Below are 19791 nucleotides of genomic sequence, written 5' to 3'. Positions count from 1 at the left end.
AAATCACTTTTAGTTCGCAACCAAAGGTGTGTTCACTAATCTTCGGTCGTTCCCTTTAACGTTGACGGAAAGCCAAGTGAAAAACAAACAAACGATAGGTGTGGATGACTTTTGGCTGCATTCCGCTCGAATGTCGCCTACAACGCCAGAACATGGCGCCCTCAGCAGCCGGCAAGTGTCAATGTTTAACACATTCTTGTTCCCTGTGGGACTACTTCAGCTGCTCTGTGTTTCGTGAAAAGACTCGCAGAGTGTTAAGCCCTTGCTCTTGAATGAGGTTTTCGTGGAATTATTGTACATTAAAATGCCCTTTCTAAAAGTTAATTTTGAATCAAAAATTATGCGAACGTTCATAAGCTTATGGCTGGAAATAATATCTAGCGACAAAATACTTTGTTAATAGGCTACTAGCGCAGTGACAGGAGGCTACACAAACAAGAAATTTATGTTTTTAACAACGTTCACCTACTCACGATCACAGTCGTATTGTCGATACAGATAGCCTGTTATTACGACCTTAAATGATAGCCTCTCGTCGCGTCAGCGCCACTGTCATGGCGACATCGACTTTCTACAAAACGGAAAAGCATCTTTTGCCGTCGCCAATTAATGAAGACGTACATGATCGCTTAACTCCCTAAAAAGTGCAATATCGACCCAGAATTATATGTAAGAGTCAAGAATGTCAATGTCGTGAATCGACTGGTTAAAATCAGTAATTACGATGTTTAATATAGGGAAAAGTGAATAATGTCAATAAGAGCTGAAGAATTGATAACATATACCTCGAATTCATGAAACCGCTAACAAATAGCTATTTCTGGTCTGTTCGGTGAAGTGTAGGCGCTTGTTGAGAACATGGTAGAGCAAAGTGGGTTGAAGTGACCCCCTTTTCATCCCTTCCGTAAACTTTAATCGTGGTATGTAGGGAGAGTAAAGGACTTGTCCTTTAAGGTAGAATGCACCTCGGGGACAGATATTATGACTCTCAAACTTTTACAATTCTTTTCTGATATACCACTTGTGGGGACTCATTTTAAAGCTCATGGTGTAAGAAAAATTTCACCGTCTTAGTTTTCCGAAAATGAAAATTTTATTTTTCTCCATAGACTTAACACAGTGATGGCGGTCATTCTGAATTTCAAATATCGGTAAATCTTGGGCAATTTATTTCTCTAGTACCAAAATGCACGGTCATCCCGATTTTTATTCTTAATTTTGAAAGAGTATGGTTGAAAGATTCCTTGAGGAATGTTTGAGCAAAACTTTATGTCTTTAACTTTCAAGGCGCATGCTACCTTAAGTGAAGTACTCGATACAAAGATGTGAATCGACGAAGAGCAGTATTAACATTAAATTACTCTATGTTTACCAAGAAAGTGAGAGTGTCCATAACTTAAGTATTACCTATTACGTCCATCATCGCATTGTCTGAGGTCACCGTTTATCCGCGATCGTTACCCTAATAAACCACAGGGAACTTAGTAATCTTCTTGTTGTTGTTGTTGTTGTTGTTGTTGTTGTTGTTGTTGTTGTTGTTGATGGTGGTGGTGATGATGATGATGACGATAATAAAAAATATTAAAAAACAATGTCTCATTCCTTGCTGTTGTTTGTCGATGTTGTAGATAATTGTAAAAGAAAACTGTAATCGTGATCAAAAAACGACGTACGTCGCCCAACGTCACTCCCGTCCTATTATACAACCAAGGGTGGAATCGAGATGCCCTTGATCAAGGCTCATCAGCCACCTTCAAGGCCCAGAAAAAACACCCCATTCACGAGCGATCGATTGAAATGTGCTATCATAGGCACTGAAATTTATCTCACTGACCTAATTTGGGCTTCACTTGAACTACCGACCTGCAAACGAGTGGAAAAACGGCGATTTCCAAGTCGTACCCGGTCAAAATCGATCACATTTGAACTTCCCGGTCGATGGTGATGGGCTGTCATCACTGGGCATTTAAATTGACCAATTGGGGGCCCTGTAAAGGCTGCTTCGGCCAGCTCTCATTACTGATACATGAGGGGGCTTGTCTCAACGCAAAATTTCACTACAGTTTAAACTTCGCCGTCTCAACTTCATTCAATTTCCATTCTTGTAGAATAATACTTATATATATACCAATGACAAATCAACCCGTCATTTACTGTAAACTATCACCTGGAATACTCATTCACAACGACAATGTACACTCGCTCAAGTACGAGCCCGGATGTTGATTACGTTTGTATCCTTGTAACAGGGGAAAGTCAAATACCCGGAAGTGTACGCTCTAACTATCAACAGTATATCCTGAAGTAAAATGGCAGATTTCCTGACAAAGAGTTGGAAAGTCTCCGTTTATCTGCATGACTATGAAGGTTTTTCTACTTTTTCGCGTACTTTTGAACGTTACACGTACGCGTACGAGCAGGGAGCATTGAAACGTAAACAATCGGCTGGCCGAAGCAGCCTTTACAGTGCCCTCAATTGGTCAATTTAAATGCCTAGTGATGACAGCCCATCACCATCGACCGGGAAGTTCAAATGTGATCGATTTTGACCGGGTACGACTTGGAAATCGCCGTTTTTCCACTCGTTTGCAGGTCGGTAGTTCAAGTGAAGCCCAAATTAGGTCAGTGAGATAAATTTCAGTGCCTATGATAGCACATTTCAATCGATCGCTCGTGAATGGGGTGTTTTTTCTGGGCCTTGAAGGTGGCTGATGAGCCTTGATCAGGGGCATCTCGATTCCACCCTTGGTTGTATCACAGTGGAGGGACCGTGGTTGTATAATAGGACGGGAGTGACGTTGGGCGACCTACGTCGTTTTTTGATCACGATTACAGTTTTCTTTTACAATTATCTACAACATCGACAAACAACAGCAAGGAATGAGACATTGTTTTTTAATATTTTTTATTATCGTCATCATCATCATCACCACCATCAACAACAACAACAACAACAACAACAACAACAACAACAACAACAAGATTACTAAGTTCCCTGTGAATAAACCGGAAAGTGTTTGTGCAAACCTACGTATCTTGAAAACTGAAACATAATAAAGCTGGTAACTTGATAGGCAACCAAACGAGACGTAAGAATGGTTGAATCCTTAATATAAATCATAATGCATGCGTAAAATTCACCCTCTGACATTGTTATGCTCTTGTCAAGTCTGCACTACGCTTGATTACTTCACCGAACCTTGACTAAATCCGGCCTTGCAATTGGTGACACTTCGTTGCAGACGACACTGCACTGTCAATGTGTCAGAATTTCACCATTTAGTGTACCGTGCTAATTCGTACTGTAGATGAATCTCATTGACTCGGACCTGGTGAACCAATGCCGATACACACGCAGCGGCAAGAAATCGTCATGATCTGTGAGGATAGCGGGTTAAGCTGCGAATTTGTAACCTAGGCAACCGGAAGATGAGCTAAGAGAGGTTTCAGTGCTTATGTTACAAAAAACCGTGGGCACCACGTTGCCCTTGAATGGCGCGTGCCACAAAGTCTATGGATGTAATTTGGATGTCAATATATCCCGACTGAGTTAACTAGATCATAACAAGGACATCGGTCAAATTCTGCGGTCAAATAATCTATCGATCACGAGATATTATATGGTCCCTGGTATGAGGAATTTGAAAATATTTTTATTAATTCTTGCCAAGAGGTACTCATGTTCCTATGACATGGTTTCGAAAATAGAGTAGGTCGAGATTTTTCTTTATTTCCTGTTTGATTTGACTTGAAGATGAAAGAAAACCGAGTGTCGGGGTATTAAATTGGTATGAGAGTCGGGTAATCAGACACGTTTAATTATTTATTTATCTATTTGCTTATTTATTTGTTATTAAATCTTTAATTCTTCTTGAACTGATGAACAAAACAGGCTCTTTCACTCCAAGTTTTATTTGAAATAACGAAAAAATAAAATTGAATAAATTTTGGTAAAACTTTTTACAGTTGAGACACAGATATGAATATAACTAACAACAGCAGATAATGGCTTGCACAAACAAGTCAAAAAAGGCACAATTCCTTATTCAATCTAATTTGTCAAGATTTTTTTTTGGTTTTTTTAAGTACATGTTCAAAACATGTCTCCGAGGTGTGTACTCATAACATTTTATTCATAATCAGGTGTTTTTATGTTGGATGAACTGATTTCTCCTCAGTTCAGTTTAAAAGTTTTCTAAAATGAAAACATGAGAGTGTGCACGTTACGGTCAAGAGGATATCAGGTAATATCCTTATACTTTTACACTAAGGCCTGTGGTTTTCAGAGCAGTCGTTGGTTTAAAACCATTTCCGATAATCAGAACACCGTAAGTGCGCATACCGCTAGTTTCACTACGTTTTACGTTACGTATGTAAGTCGTGATGAATGTATGCCACAACGACCCCCTCCATCAGCATGTGTAAAGATACGTAACATCATAACTGACCTGTCGTGTAATAACAAAAGTGACAAAGATTCAGTAAACAAACAGCATCTTTGTCTCTTTAAAACTCGCTTGTCGGATATAAGAACGACACGAATAATATCTGTGCATTTAGAAAATAGATCTAGAGGGCGTATCGATGTGCCCTCAAGGAATGCTAAGGAATGTAAAGTAAAGCTCAGACGAGAAATACCGAAACAGCTTTTGAGAGTTACGGCTACGGTCCCTCTATTTATAATGTCAGTCTACAGATGTATGTTTGAGGGAAATAAATGCACGCCCGTAAGGAGGATAACATATGTAAGGCGACTATCTGACAAAACGTGCTTATCTGGCAAAACCAATATACATGTAACTAGTGGCCTAAGTCTTTTGGACAAATCGCTGAAGCTCAAGGAAATGTACCACTAGCTGCATGTACTTTGCGTTTGTGGAGGTTTTCCTCTTATAAGGTTAATAGACAGGTCCCCCGCTACTGTCCATGCTCTACCGATATTCACAGCACTTCACTATCACATCGTCATAATTTGTCATGTCCACAATTTTGAATCTGGTCTGTTGTTTACTTTTTTCATTACAAATCTAATATTACCGATATCTTGGAATAGTACACGATTTTAGGTTCATTAACGATGTTTGTCAAATTTATTGTTTAAATAGGATTTGAACACGTAGCAAAGTCCATGAATCATGAGTGTCATGGATAAAATATCATCCATTTCCTTAGCACAAGGCAAAAGTAAGTAAATACTTTGCTCTGCATCCACGTGCGTGCAGCTTTTTGGAGTTTTATCGGGAATAAAAGCAAATAAGTTTTCGGGATTTCCATTGTCGGTGATAAACTGCTGCAGATCTAAAGCACGACTTTTCAAAATACTTCTTTACAGCAGTCGGTATAACAAGCAGACGTTGTGTTAATACTCATCGTGTACATAACGTTGAAATAAAAGAAACACAACAAAAAATCACTTTTTTAAAGTTTTGTTCGTTAAAGTTCCATTGGTTGTCAATTTGAAATACCATCTCATTCAATGGGACTGGTATACAGCATCTATTCAACAACTCATTCAATGAAACCAGCATTTATAACCAGATCTCATTCAATTAGTACCTAGTGTACAGCATTTACTTTTACATTAATTAGTGTGTAGAATATAAGCTTGCTATCTCATTTAATGACACTGGTATACAGAACATATATCCCGGAGGCAACTTCACACACGAACAAGTCCGGGAAATGGGTCGGGTCTTAACTGTCTGCGAGAAAAACTACCGCCATCATGTAGCGGAAGATGCCGCTCATATGACCTGCTTAGACTAAAACGTCATATGAAGCCGGGCGGTTCAGAAGAAGAGCTCAAATCCAACATGGCGGTCAGTGTCTATCGTCAAGGGGAAGAGTAACTTTCCGTAATAAGCTTACCTGCCATTTGCCGACTTTTGTTGATTACTTTGCATCTTATGAAATGATTTAGATTTCAGAATGCTTTAGTTTCGATGTCAAGCGATCGCATTCTCGCCTGAACTGTTATGTTTGGGGATTATTTTATCTACCAACGCGTACGGTTACAGTGGGGGCGGGTTTGTAGGCTATTAAGCACGTTTTGTCGGATACTCGCCTTACAAACGTACCCCTTGACTTCTTTTTCGGAAATATAGACCTGACAACTGGTGAAATTTGAAAATCATAATGCATTCGTAACCTTGGCATCTATTTTGGTATTTGATAAAAATTGAATATATTCATGAAATTAATGCTCCTCAGAGATGATGTATTTCGGGATATATCGAATATCTTTGCCCCCAGGGACAATGTATAAAGACGCAACGCTGAGCATCCGTCTTTCAAACATGTACACTGAGACGTTAACCGGGAATAACTCATTCGAAAACCGCTAAATGCTTGGCATACTCCTGTTGGAAAATAAGAACCTAACCTGACGTCATCACAGAAGCAAAACATGTCAACGTATTAGAAAACAGTGATACTAAATATGTGTCGACGAAACTGTTTTGTCAGACTTTGATTACGAAGGGACCGATGGATGTATGTTCAAACGGACGCCCTGTTTCCGTAAGTAATCTAACATACTGTACCATGAACTTGTAGGATACCTTGGACACATAAAAGATATACTTCAGGCCATCTTTCAGCCAAATATTTGTATGCTAAATTATTCAAGATCACGAATTTACAGTTTAAAGATGATATTATCACTGATACCATACGCTGTAGTCATTGTAATAGCCTAAGACGAGGAACTAACAATGCAGGCATCTCTCGGTAGGGGCTTCATTAACGCAAGCTGCAAATTGTTGATATATGCGAACGTTACACAGCCTGCCACTATATCAGAGGACAATTGTAAGTTAAGAAAGACATTTCAGCGCATTTTATCTTTCTAACTGATAATCCGATCTTGTCTGTGCCATGTAATCTTTCTTTGACATTATATATGCATAATTGACAACGCTTATATGATTTTACACCGTCACGGTCACTGAAACGCCGAACAATAATCATTTTCTTCACCGCGTTCATTGACATTTGACCGGTACCTCGCCGACGCCACACTAAGCGCCAGTAATGGTTTGAATTTAAACTTCTTGACGTACTGACCGAAGTGTATAGAATGTATTAAGGTTTCCAAAGATTAAAAAAGATTTAATTGCTTCGTTGAAATTCGTAAAGTGCATAAATATGTCGTCTTAAAGAGAATAAGATGATCAAATATAACTTTCTATAGTTGTACGTACCATCGACCTCTGCACCCGATACCTACAGCCTCTAAGTAGGCTTGTTTTCAAACTCGCTAGATTTACGGTCCATGAGGCGCCAATGCATGGTTGCGAGTCGACGTTTATGCTGTTTGAAAAGCGTACTTTAATCTCAAACCAAGTCTGAAAAGCACAGTGTTATATTATTTTTTCGTTTCTCTTAATCATCATTTACTATTTGAGTGTCAGGCATTATAATATAAATCTTCTCATGAGATTGAAAAGTCTTTTGACGTGCCTAGGTTATCTAGTGTCCCCATTTTACCATGGACTTCCCAGATGAGGATTGGATTGAGCAAACTATTTATATTGTTTTGTCGGTGAAAGCCATTACCTGGTCATGTCAAGTCACTCTTTTGTGGGTGGCATCTCTTTCATGATATAAGTGAAAATATGTTGTTATGTCGACAGAAGACATCGTTGTCGTACACACACATACACATACTGGAGAGAGAGAGAGAGAGAGAGAGAGAGAGAGAGAGAGAGAGAGAGAGAGAGAGAGAGAGAGAGAGAGAGAGAGAGAGAGAGAGAGAGAGAGAGAGAGAGTCAGACAGACAGACAGATAGACATAGATATATTTATCCTCCTTACGCCATACATGTAACCCCTGGCCAAGGCCAAACATCACTGGTGGCAATGCCGTGCCTGACCAGCTCAGATGAGGGAAAGCGGCAGAAATGCCAGTCTTGCTTAGAGGACCGTTGAGGGCAAAAGAGGGTTAGTCCGAGATATGACCTCTTCGCCTATACCAAAGGTGGCGCTATGTGAAAGTTTGCAGTCACTTAAAATAACGCTTCGACGGTGTAATGCGTAGCATGGTTTCTGAACCGAGTGATCGTGGTTACTTGCAGCCATATTGCTTGTTAGTTTCCACCAATGCATTACCTAATTGTTTCCAAGCCTCGTAAATCTAACTGGCATCAGTTTGCAAAGCGCAACAAAAAGTATGATCATTTTCATCATGCAGCAGCTGCCCACTTGAGATGGTCCTGTAGTTCATAACATGCCGACAAACTACATTGTTCTCTCTGTTTGTGATCATGAGTTTGCTGTACGTGAACAACGACATTAATAATTACATGGTTCAAACTTTTACCTTGTACTGTATGTAGGCAGGCAAGCAGGTAGGCAGGCAGGTAAGGAAGGTAGGTAGGTAAGTAGGTAGATGGATGGGTAGGTTGGTAGGTAGGTGGGTAGGTAGCGTGCGTACGTTTGTACGTATACGTACGTGCGTTTGATGGTAAATCTACTTTTCCATTTGTTTGCACAAATTGATTTGGATTTTTGCAAACGTTAAAACACTGGTAAAATCAGCAAGGGAATGAGGTACTTTTACTGATGAATTAATTATCCGTCAATCAATCACTTCTATCAATGGTGTAAGGTAAAACACCAGTGACCTGTATTTTGGAACAACGTCCCTCCGTAATATTCACTGTGCAATGTGAAATAGATTTTGCGACTTGTCGATATATCTGATGGCACGGGAGTTGTCACCTAAAAGCGTTAACTTATTTCAGAGTTGAAAAATGCATTAGTCTGCAGACGAATGCTATGTGATGAATTGTCATACAAACAGCTCAGTGGACAAATATCTGTGTTCAAGGATTAGAAACAAGACAGTATGATGCAGTAACGCACACCGATGAAAAGCAGAGTTTAAAATCCTCACCGGATTTGTTATATGAATTTATAGGACTGATCATACTTGGAATACAACAGCTCGGTTACGCTGTGTGCTGTTGAGTTCGGTATTCACCATTGTGGACAAAATCATCAGACTGTTTCTTCATTCAGAGATTTTTGTTCGGCTTATAGAGGGAGCCCGTCTACTTTGACAATTGCCCCGCAGTGAATTTCGAAATTCATGATTTTGTCGTTCCCAATTGCTCGCTGTTGGCAAATTGTTGCGAGCCCAATTACTGTGAGTACAGTTCGGTAATGCGATGAGCAAATATAACCTTCAAACTCAACACAAAGAACAGAGTCATGGTTCACCATGATGTCGCCACGATTGCAGCAAATACACACAAAGGACAAATCTGTTAACACGTCTTGATAATACTTGTCACCGCTAACGATGACATGTCACGTGACCCTAATTGGATCCGAAGAATGATCCTACACATACAAAAAAAAACCCTGCATAACTAGTCCTACTGTATATCTTAACGTACAAATAACGTGTGAAATATTATTAGCTTAACATATTGCTGGCTGACATTGTTTATATTATGGCACAAACAAGGAACGGACAGGTTAAACTTTGCCCGATGTCGGTATTTTAAAATCACATGTGGGTTAATGATTTTTTATGCATGATTTTCTAAAACCGGCATTTCCCATTAAAATATTTGATCATTTTTGAATCCCTAAGTTGTCGATTAGAAAATAGTTCTGGGCCATTTTCAGTCCAATGATGAACTCTGCGGCCCGCTGCGTCATCAACAGGTTACTATTGAATCCTACGCAGCGCGCGACGTTCGTGAAGCGTGCAATAAATTTTATAGCGGCGCCGTGTTTCTCAGGTGTTACAATTCTCTATGTCTCATAAAGTCGACATAGTAAATCTAAGCTAAAACGCGTCCTAACCGAAAATACTCTACAAAATATTATATGCTGCGTAGGTGCTATATTTCTATAGCTATTTTGATACTATGAAATTTCATACGTGTTAGCGTCAATAAATATAATGAAATTGATTGCATTGGCTTGAATAATTACCTGCCCAAACATTCAATAGAATAGATCGCAAGAGATTAATTGTCCGAAACGATAAAAGATTGGCTTATTTTGACTTCATCATGATATATATTTTATTGCAGTAATTGGACTAAAAATGGCAGGAATAATTTCTGATGCAGAAACATTAGCCTTGATGAAATTTGCCATCTGCGAGATGAAATGCATATTTTCTTATGCTTTCTGAGAGATTTACCACTCAGCATAATTATTCTTTGTATTAAAGAGTTCTCTGAAGTAGCCCTACTGGTTGGTTTCTGACCGTGGCTATTAGCAATTTTAGAATTCTCCCGCAAATCGCAAATCTTGTGAGTTCTGAATGGCACATTGCCTCCGGGTTCTAGACGTAAAACGACATCTCTGACGAATGAGCAACATCTCACGCAGAGCCAAAAGTGTCCTCCGAATTGCCGCGTCGGTGCACATTTAACGCCATAATGCTTATTTTTACCACGCTTTCTGCACCGACAAACTCGTATGCATTTCAGATAAATTCTAACAGGCTCTTGATCAGGCCAACGATGAAACGAGGCCGGAGTGTGTTCACTCGATCAGTTCACACGCACTTCTCCTTGCACGTATCCGTTGCCACAAACGGAATCGTAGAAGCACCCCCAAAAACGGCACTTAGGCCAGCCTTTCGGAGACTCAGCAGCGATAATATAAAACAATCTAGGAACTACCAATAAATTCATCTTACATGCAATAGGATTACTAGGGCGTTTCAACCAACATTGCAACAATCGGTAGATACTTTACACAGTTACTATATAGTCGTAGGTATATATGAAGAGTCGTTTGCATCCCAAATTTAAAAAATCATCAACCTTCTTCGTAATGATTGCCCAAATTGTGATGAAAGTCCTGGGTTTCATATTTTGGTTATCCTCACCCCTTTCGGAGTACATCTTTGTCACTTTGGTAAATACAATATGTAACGCCGCTTGTTGATAATTCGAAAAAGTGATGAAACTTAATAGCGCACAAGCCGCAAAATCAATTTAATTCTGAGTATATATTCTACGTATGAACGTGTTCTCTAGCCAAATTGGAGGTATTTATGATATGATAGTATATTTATTTCATGATTTCGGTCAAGCTCACTTGACGTATGGAACTTGTTCATCCACGTCACTCATATGCATGTACTTTGTGAATTGGTTCAACATCAGCTTATGTTTTCAATTTCACGCCATGGCTTGGCCTAAATCCGGTGTATTCCCCGATCGTCGCAAACATTTACTCGTCTAGCAGTCTCATGCATATTTTACCGTAACTAAGATTTCCGAAAGGAATTGATAGCACAATTAGATTTCTTCGGTGACCTTAAAAATTAACAGTGTGTTGACACGATTTCGAGATCTTGGAAACCTAATCAAAGTGCGAACGCGTGCGACTAAGATGACCCTCTTCATTCATTAGTCACATTAATAGAGTTATTCTTCAAATTAGTTTATTCATTGCTCGGAATGACATTCATGTAGACGAGTGTACACATTGCTCATACACCGCGCGGGCAATCGTAGACTAATTATAGAAACACGGCGTATAAGATAGCAGTACTCTTATTCGCTCAACAAGGTTGAGTAGCTGCGTAGAGCTGTGCAATGAACCGGCAAGACTCACAAATACGAAAAGGCATCGCTCCAATCAAACCGGAGTGCTCGTAAACTTTCAAGTCTGACTACACAATGATTTTGCTTATAAAATTTGCCACGGTGCACTGTCAGTTCTTACGGATGATCGCACAGCAATGTGCAATTCAATGTTCGCGTACAAAGGTCACGTTACGCACCAAAATGGGGTCGTAGCTTGCTAAAGGCCGGCAAATATTACTGTCAAATCCTCTACAATCATTCAAAAGGAAAAATAATAATGGGCGAAAAAATGTCAAGTATTTTAAAGCCTCTCGTTCTCTCTTGCCCAATCCAGCTGTATCCATATTTAATGGTCGCATATTGTTTGTAACCTCTAGCAATTGTCATAGTAGTTTTACTTACACACACCGAGTTCCGAGAAATTGCGAAATTTCGCTGTTGGTCGGCCGATTTATTTTCGCTGGAAGCATTCCTTTTTAATTCTTGTTGTATTTGGTTCACGGTTAACCGCACTGAGACGCCGACGGAAGGCAGCCTACGACAACAGCTGGCGCTCTTGTCGTATCAGTGCCGATGGCGTGGTGTTCACAGAGCAAACTGTTTGTCGCTTCGGGCTACCGCAATATATATTCATGATTTCGACTGACGATTAATTCCTCTCTGTAATTGTGATGATTGAAAGCCTACTGTCTCGTGTTCTCATCATTTTGAAGAAGTCCTGCGCTCCATAATCCAGTCTTGTCATTTTGCTTTTGTTCTTGACGGGATGCGGAGTGATCGGCAATTTTCATTTTCTCCCTTGCGACTTGACATCCTCAGTATATTCGTCTGGCATTTAGCCAACAATTCGACTTAACACTCTGTAATGGCAAAGCATATCCATTGAAATCTAGTTTGAATTGCCAATGTAACTTGTAATCAAGCAAAAATTGCATTTTTCTCCCAGTGAATTGTTGAATTTTTTATTACACAGCACATTACCCTAAAGACCAGGATACTAGGTCACGCAAGGGTCGTGAAGAGAACATATTTATATCGGGAAAATGGCATTCGATATTAACGTCATCACTAACATGATTCAATAGCGTTCGTTCCCCAGAGATGGGAATTTAAAAATCGTCTTCTTTCTTTATATTAATAGAAATGGTTACCTGTAAGATACTCTAATCATCATCTTTGGTGCTATTGCTGTCCCAGTCGGCTATCGTAACGTTTTTAAATATCGACGCGTGCATAATTTTGTGATATCGGAGTAGTTCAGATTGTCACGTGAAGAAAACTTATTTTGTAGTTATTTGGTAGTCATTTGTGAAATTGATATTATAGCCGATGGAGAAGACAAAGATCACGTGATTATATCAAGTGTCAAAGAATAATTGTACTTTAAGTACAAGCCAGAGTTATTACACATGTCCGCTGTGTCAAAACTTCGTCGTGGCACGAAGAAGAAATATAACATAACAATTCAGCAGTTGATGTTATTTGCGTCAAACCGTGTCCTCTTAAATTCCCGTTCGCTTTTTAAACACTGATTATGCCGGTAATTTGAGTCGCCTTTGCTTATTACAGATATATACATCATTTTAGTAGTTTAAAAGACGCTTTAATAGAATGACAGGACGAGCAATGCAGACGGAGGGGGCGGGTAAGTTTATCAATCATTTAGAAGTGAACACAGGTGGCTGAAAGGGAACGAAACGATGAATTTATTGATTGATACAGTGCCGCGAGGATGTAATTAAATTCAACAATGCTATGATCAAAACAGACTTAGATTAAATCTCTCCCTACATGAATCCCTTCGAGACACAATTCAAAGCTTTGCGCATCTTTTTGGGAATTCACGAACATTTTTTTCATTTTCACGTGACACATTTGCGGCCTAAGGGGTACGCTAGGTGAACTTTTGTTTTCTTCTGGAAACAAATGAAGGGAATTTAGTCCTCGTCACGTCCTGTACGCATTTTTTTCAACTCCGTGGTGACACCAGGCTATTCTTTCGTCACTTGAAATAAATCAAATTTACAAAAGAAAGACATGTACATGTACATGGGGGCAATGCGTCTCAACAGACCGAAGGACTTGCACGCTCGAGTACATGCAAATTTTAAAATTCCACTGTTTATTTCACGATTCTGAGCATGCGCGTAGACTAGCACCACCACAAACCGACGAGAAATTGTCGCTGCATTTACGCATGTGCGCTTTATAAAAGAGGCAAGCTATGAGAACACTTGTGATGATTTAGCATGTTTCAATACATGACCGCCAGGAAATAGTGCGGATTTTTTTTCTTACCTCTGTCGTAGGTTGATTTGTATCCGATTCGTGGTGTGGCGACATAAAGATGGATTACCTGGATGATGTATGACAGCGTAGCATTACATGCACTTCCAAGATATGTCCGCCACTGATGCAAGAAAGTGAGTTTGGTCCCCTATAACGGTAAGTCAAACTTTAAATGTTCCTGAGTGTCAGGCTTTGAGGTTTACCTGAACCGTAAATGCTTTCACTCTCGTTGAATCGTGAAAAAGGAGGGAATGGTTTTCAGGTGAAACGCGGAGATGATATTTGTTTTAACGTGTTTTAACACGCCAAAAAATAAGCTTGAAATGAGTGTTAACAAACCCAAAATATAATCTTCAAAGGGCATGTTGGCTAGCTAAATATGGCAATTGAAGCAAGTGAATTGTGAGCGACTGTTGTAAGCAATAAAAACAAATTTAATAGTTTCATCATTTCAGCTCACATCGATGGATTGTTCATTTCAGTCATTGTAATGTGGCTTTCAATGACCCTGTATACCTGGACTCATTCGGTATTATCAACTTCGTGGAAATCGACAGCTGCGCAGTCAGTGCCGCTTATCACACGTGCAATTCAGTCACGCTGTTTTTCCTTCCAAAGCAGATCGCAATACTATCGTCACCCGCCCGATGCGTGAATAGCTCGGTGTATCAACGCGGGCAGCCTTAAATTCGCGAAGGATCCTGAACGTCTTGAAACGCACGCAGTTTCTGGACAACCCAGGTTGCGGGTACGGTTGGGGATCTGATACACCTCATATTTTTACATCATCTGATGATCCTTGTACGTGCCGATATCGATCATCATTCCATTCCACATTTCACATACGAAACAATTTACCCAGCAAATGTGACGATACATACAGTCTAACTTTAAATTTACAACTGGATGTCACCTGTTCAGGAGAAATAAAGATTTCATTTTGAAGGTGTGATATCACAGGCGCTGGAAGTCTTAAACTAACTATATTGAAATCGGCAAAGAGGGGGAAAATGACTTGCTTATTCAATTCTAAGTTCTCTGTGTTGAACTCTAATAGTATTTGCCTGACTTGATTTTATCTCGACCAGTGAGAGAGTACCAAATCTTTCATGGACAAAGCACAGGTCCAGAAAGACTTTAAGTACCATCGACAACTACGACTCTCTAAACCCTTTATCAATCCTTTTTGCGAAAAATTCAGATTTTCCTGACAAAATTAAATTTAAGAAATTGCACTCTAGTGTTTAGACAGCGACGTGCAAAAACTCCTAATGATTGTACAGTTACACGCTAGATAACGCAGGTATTCCGTTCCTTTTCTCTGCTGGTAAAATGTGCAAATGTGTCGCAGTTATTATATAAACTTATATGTAATGGTTTTTCTCTACAGAGTTGGAAAACAATCTTGGTATTTTCTTATTAAAAGGTCTATGAAGAAGAAATGTCACATCTATATGTCTGTTCCTAGGTTCAAAACATAAACGATTTTTTTGATATTCCTTACGTTGGAAAAAATCAATTGAAAATGTAATCCCATTCATGATTTTGATGGGATTGAGAAAAACATGCACCTTTCTATACATTTTACCGTCATTCTGATCTTCTAAAGTTCAAATCTTATGAAGTTTGCTAATCTACTATCATGAAATTTAGACAAAGATACCCATACTCCTCTGCATACTCAAAATAGTTTAGCAGTGCGAAATGGATCAAACGGTTTTAGGAAACCACAAAATAGAATACTACGACCGTGAACATGAATCCTTCAAGTTACAAACACGCAATATCTGAGAAAGTCCACTCCTCAAAATTAAGCAGGCTGGCATTTAATTTTTTTAATGAGTTCACCGGCACCATAAGTCAGGACAGTCGACGATGTAATAGTTATTTTATTGGCAGCAACAGCTTTAATCTTTATTCACAGATTACAAGCTCAGTGTAAGCCAAGTGTATTTCACTGCCCGCGTAGTATGTTAAATATGCAATTATAGGACGATGAACCTGAAAGCGAACAACATGAACGATAATATTGGATATTTTAAATGACCTTAAGACGCAAGATTAAGACACCCTAAGCAGGGTTGGCAATTATAATCCCTCAATGTATATTAAATAGGCCAAAGGTCAAAGATCACGACTGAAAGAATTAGGCTCCCTTTTCATCAGACTTCAGACATATTCTACAAATCACACACTTCAATTTTTTTTTCAAAATCCCAGTTTTTGTAAAGGATAACACAACATTGATTGATGTATTTATTTTTGTCCAGGGGTGATAGATTGTTGAATTTGGACGAATATAATTGTATAATTGCATGTTTTCGCTTTTGCCGCCAACGCTGATCAGACGATAACTTATCGGTCGTTTCTTACACAACCGACGGCCAGGGAATATTGCTTACATTTCATAAGCCTACGATATGACCAAACAGAATGATGGGAATAAATCTTCTAGGTTGCTGGTGACAATTGTACCTATGTACTTTTTAAAGAATGTTGTAAAATCTTTAGAGGTTATGATATACCCAGTAGCCTGTATAAAGCGAGATTTATGTGTCAACCGCTTTTCGTAATAAGCTGTTTTTGAACGATTAGATAGACGTACCATTTCTCTTTGCATCCGCAAGGAGGAAATCTCCAAAACAAACCGACGTTGACATTGATATTCGTCCAAGGTGATTAATGAACAGGTAGCGTCATGTGTTTGGACGTCACAAAGTAAAATAAATTGCTGGGGGAGCATTAACCGCAAAACAGATAAACTCGAGGCGCAGCAACCGTTAAAATAACCCCACTGTGTTTTTGCGAACGAGGATACTGAAATGTTGATCAATAGATCCCACCGTACAATAAATTACCCACAATTCTCTTTGATTTGTATCCATGAAGGTTACTTTTCTAAACACTTTTTCAGTGCTGCATGTAAGCACTAATGTTCAGCATCAGAATAATCGTCAAATAATATCTAGTAAAAGTACGTTTAGATATTTCAGTGAAAGTTTCAAAATAACCACTAAACAACCAGAAAAGTCACATTCTTTAGGTACTACAAATGCCATGCTTTTTGGGCAGCAAGTTATGACGATCTGAAGGGGTCATTCTCTGAGAAAACTTAACATGCAAATTTCTTTTGTCACTTCCATTGCAAAAAATCAATATCCTTTTGTTTCATAAAACAGGTGCAACTAGTCTTCCTACTTTCCATCACATTATTTTGTATGGCTGAGGACACAATCAGTGGCTAAGTTTACAAAAATGCTATCTACTCCCTCAATTATGCATAATTTTCCAAATCATTTAAAATGAGAATTGAGAAGAATGATGTGCATAAAAGTACGTTTTCAAAATTTTGACAACTAGTCTGTGAATATGTCTACACATGGGAGACATGGCAGACTTCACTGAGGGTTCTTCGAGGATACAAATCTTAATGAATTATGGGAAATCTACAGTACTGTGGATCCAATGCTAGCAAAGTGTGTGACAAGATAACCGGTATGTTTGGGAACGAGGACTCTACGATATCGATCAAATGGTACACGGAAAAGTGTACAGAGTATGTATCTTGAAGAAAGTAAGCCTTCCCGTACATAATACACACATGGATGTAAGTGAAGTTTTTACGAAATTGTGATGAAAGCCTGTTTAGACAAGATGGGCAAGGAGTACATCATTCAGTTCCCCACATTTACTATTACAGTGATCAAGAGGAGTCCGGTAAACGGCATGCAGTTAACGGATAAGTTCAGAAAGGCTTTGCATTGGCATCCCCCTCCTATAATCAATCGTAATTCATAGCTAAAGCATAGATGATGTGGGTACTTATATACATTAGAAGGACATGAAATGGTAGTTTCAATTTAGTCAAACGGTTCGAAACGACTCAAAGATTTCTAAGTATGCATATATTGATAATATTAAAGTGCACTCTTTATCAGAGAAAAAGTAAAGATTTCTCGCTGCGCTCGACTGATCGAACGTTGTCAAGGCAACGAAGAAATGCCTTTGGGTAGTAGATATATATATGTAGTACATACTAAGTAAATACCCACATATCCAACCTCCGACAAGTACCGACCGATGGCGACCTACCACCTACTTAGAAGTTATAAATGGATTGATGGAAGGATGGTTGGATCTATGTTGGTAGGTACAAAATATTTACCTACCCACACGCATCCATCTATCTATAACCGTCCGTCCACGAATTGTTCCGACACTCTTCAATACATACATACATACATACATACATACATACATACATACATACATACATACATACATACATACATACATACATACATACATACATACATACATACATACATACATACATACATACATAAGCACAGAAGATTTAAACAGAAACTGGACATTTTATGTGACCGATTGTCATGTCTACTTGAGTGCTACTAGGATCCTCGATGCGACCATTTGTAAATCCGTTAGTCTCTCCCCCGCTGGGAATAGAATGGAAACACCTCTTTAGGTTGAAGTTGATGAGTCATTGGATAGTAAAAAGAGTCCACAGGGAGCCAAGTTCATTGTCGAAATGACAGGCGTATTGCAGGTCACTTGGCACTACTAGTTAATCAGGGAACACTGATTTATTTATCAGCAAAAGTGAATTGTACACACAGAGAACGACTTTGAAACTCGAAGTCTCAGAACGGACAGTGGGATCCGCAGCAGATAGAGAAAAGACAGGTTGTCATGGACAGAAAATCGAATTTGGTATGCCTATTAAAACGATAAATATATCGCTCATGAATCAAAAATCCAATTAACCTTTGGAAATATTGGACATAACATCTGTTGACACAGTGCGTTGCAAAATAATTACGTTTACCTTGAAAGACAAATTAGCTCAGGAACTATATTTCACTGAATGCATTGTGTTATTTGAAGCGGTAAAATTTACACTATAACACCTCTAACTCAGTGAAAATGCGTTAAACTGGAGTAATAGGTACACAATATACTGACGCAGTTTATTTTTTATCGTATCTGCATCTATCTATCAATCTATATATGTACGTCCTTTATATAGGAGACACGCACACACTGTCTATCTATTTATCTACAGTGTATCTCTCTCTCTCTCTCTCTCTCTCTCTCTCTCTCTCTCTCTCTCTCTCTCTCTCTCTCTATATATATATATATATATATATACTTCGTCGATACAGAGTGTGGAAAACTACTTAAAGAAGGTACTGTAAGGTGCTATAAACCAATTGCTCTGTGTGATCGAGTCTATAGATACCTTTGGACAATAAATAAACTACTTGCACTCCATGACGCATCGGAATCGTGCCTAGTTTGATTAATTACGGTCAACATTTCTGTACAGTCAACATTCTTCCAAAGTTACTTCGAGTAGACCTACGAATCAATCATTCCGCGTTTATAGCTTGCGTTTATCCATAGGCAACAGAATATGATCAAATGGTAAGCCGTGATTGAACACTGTTGAAAAACAATACGACAGTTTGCCCGCTGGAGTATGTTACAATGGATTCCATTTGCAATTTCAGCCGGTAGATAAGAACTTTACAAACCGAATCAAGCAGACGTTTTGCCTCTATAGAAATAGATACACCTCGTTTGCTCCGTGACGGCCCGCCACTTACCTCGAGCGAGCAGGCGGAAAGGAGACAGTCCATCGTCTGTGTATAAATGAACTGTACGAGCTAGACATGCTGAAAGTTGCTTGATTACCAAAGAGGAGCTTTTGTACGGACATTACTTTCGCAGATGGCAATCTTGAACAGATGCCCTTGAACGTAACGTTACTGAAGGCGCCTGTCACATGAGATGCTTGTAAATTAGGGTAAATCGACTCTGAAGATGATAACTGGAAGTCGATGGCTTCTAGTACCGAACGCTTGTGTCGTATTGTTTTTGTACACAGTTTTAGAAATGAGTTATGATATCTGTAC

General features: G+C 39.1%; 1 protein-coding gene across 1 annotated transcript in view; it reads left to right on the top strand.

The window, feature by feature from the left end:
- The first annotated feature begins 6271 nt into the window (after positions 1-6271).
- LOC139134946 (QRFP-like peptide receptor) overlaps positions 6272-19791 on the top strand; it is a 37673-nt gene continuing 24153 nt past the window's right edge. The window contains exons 1-2 of the mRNA XM_070702048.1: positions 6272-6519; positions 13873-14008. The gene's annotated coding sequence lies outside the window, so the exon portion shown is untranslated. The remainder of the gene's footprint in view (positions 6520-13872; positions 14009-19791) is intronic.

Source organism: Ptychodera flava, chromosome 6 (genome assembly GCF_041260155.1).
Source record: "Ptychodera flava strain L36383 chromosome 6, AS_Pfla_20210202, whole genome shotgun sequence".
Lineage (NCBI taxonomy): Eukaryota > Metazoa > Hemichordata > Enteropneusta > Ptychoderidae > Ptychodera > Ptychodera flava.
Note: the sequence above shows the minus strand (reverse complement) of the source record. Positions and strands in the feature narration are given on the sequence as shown.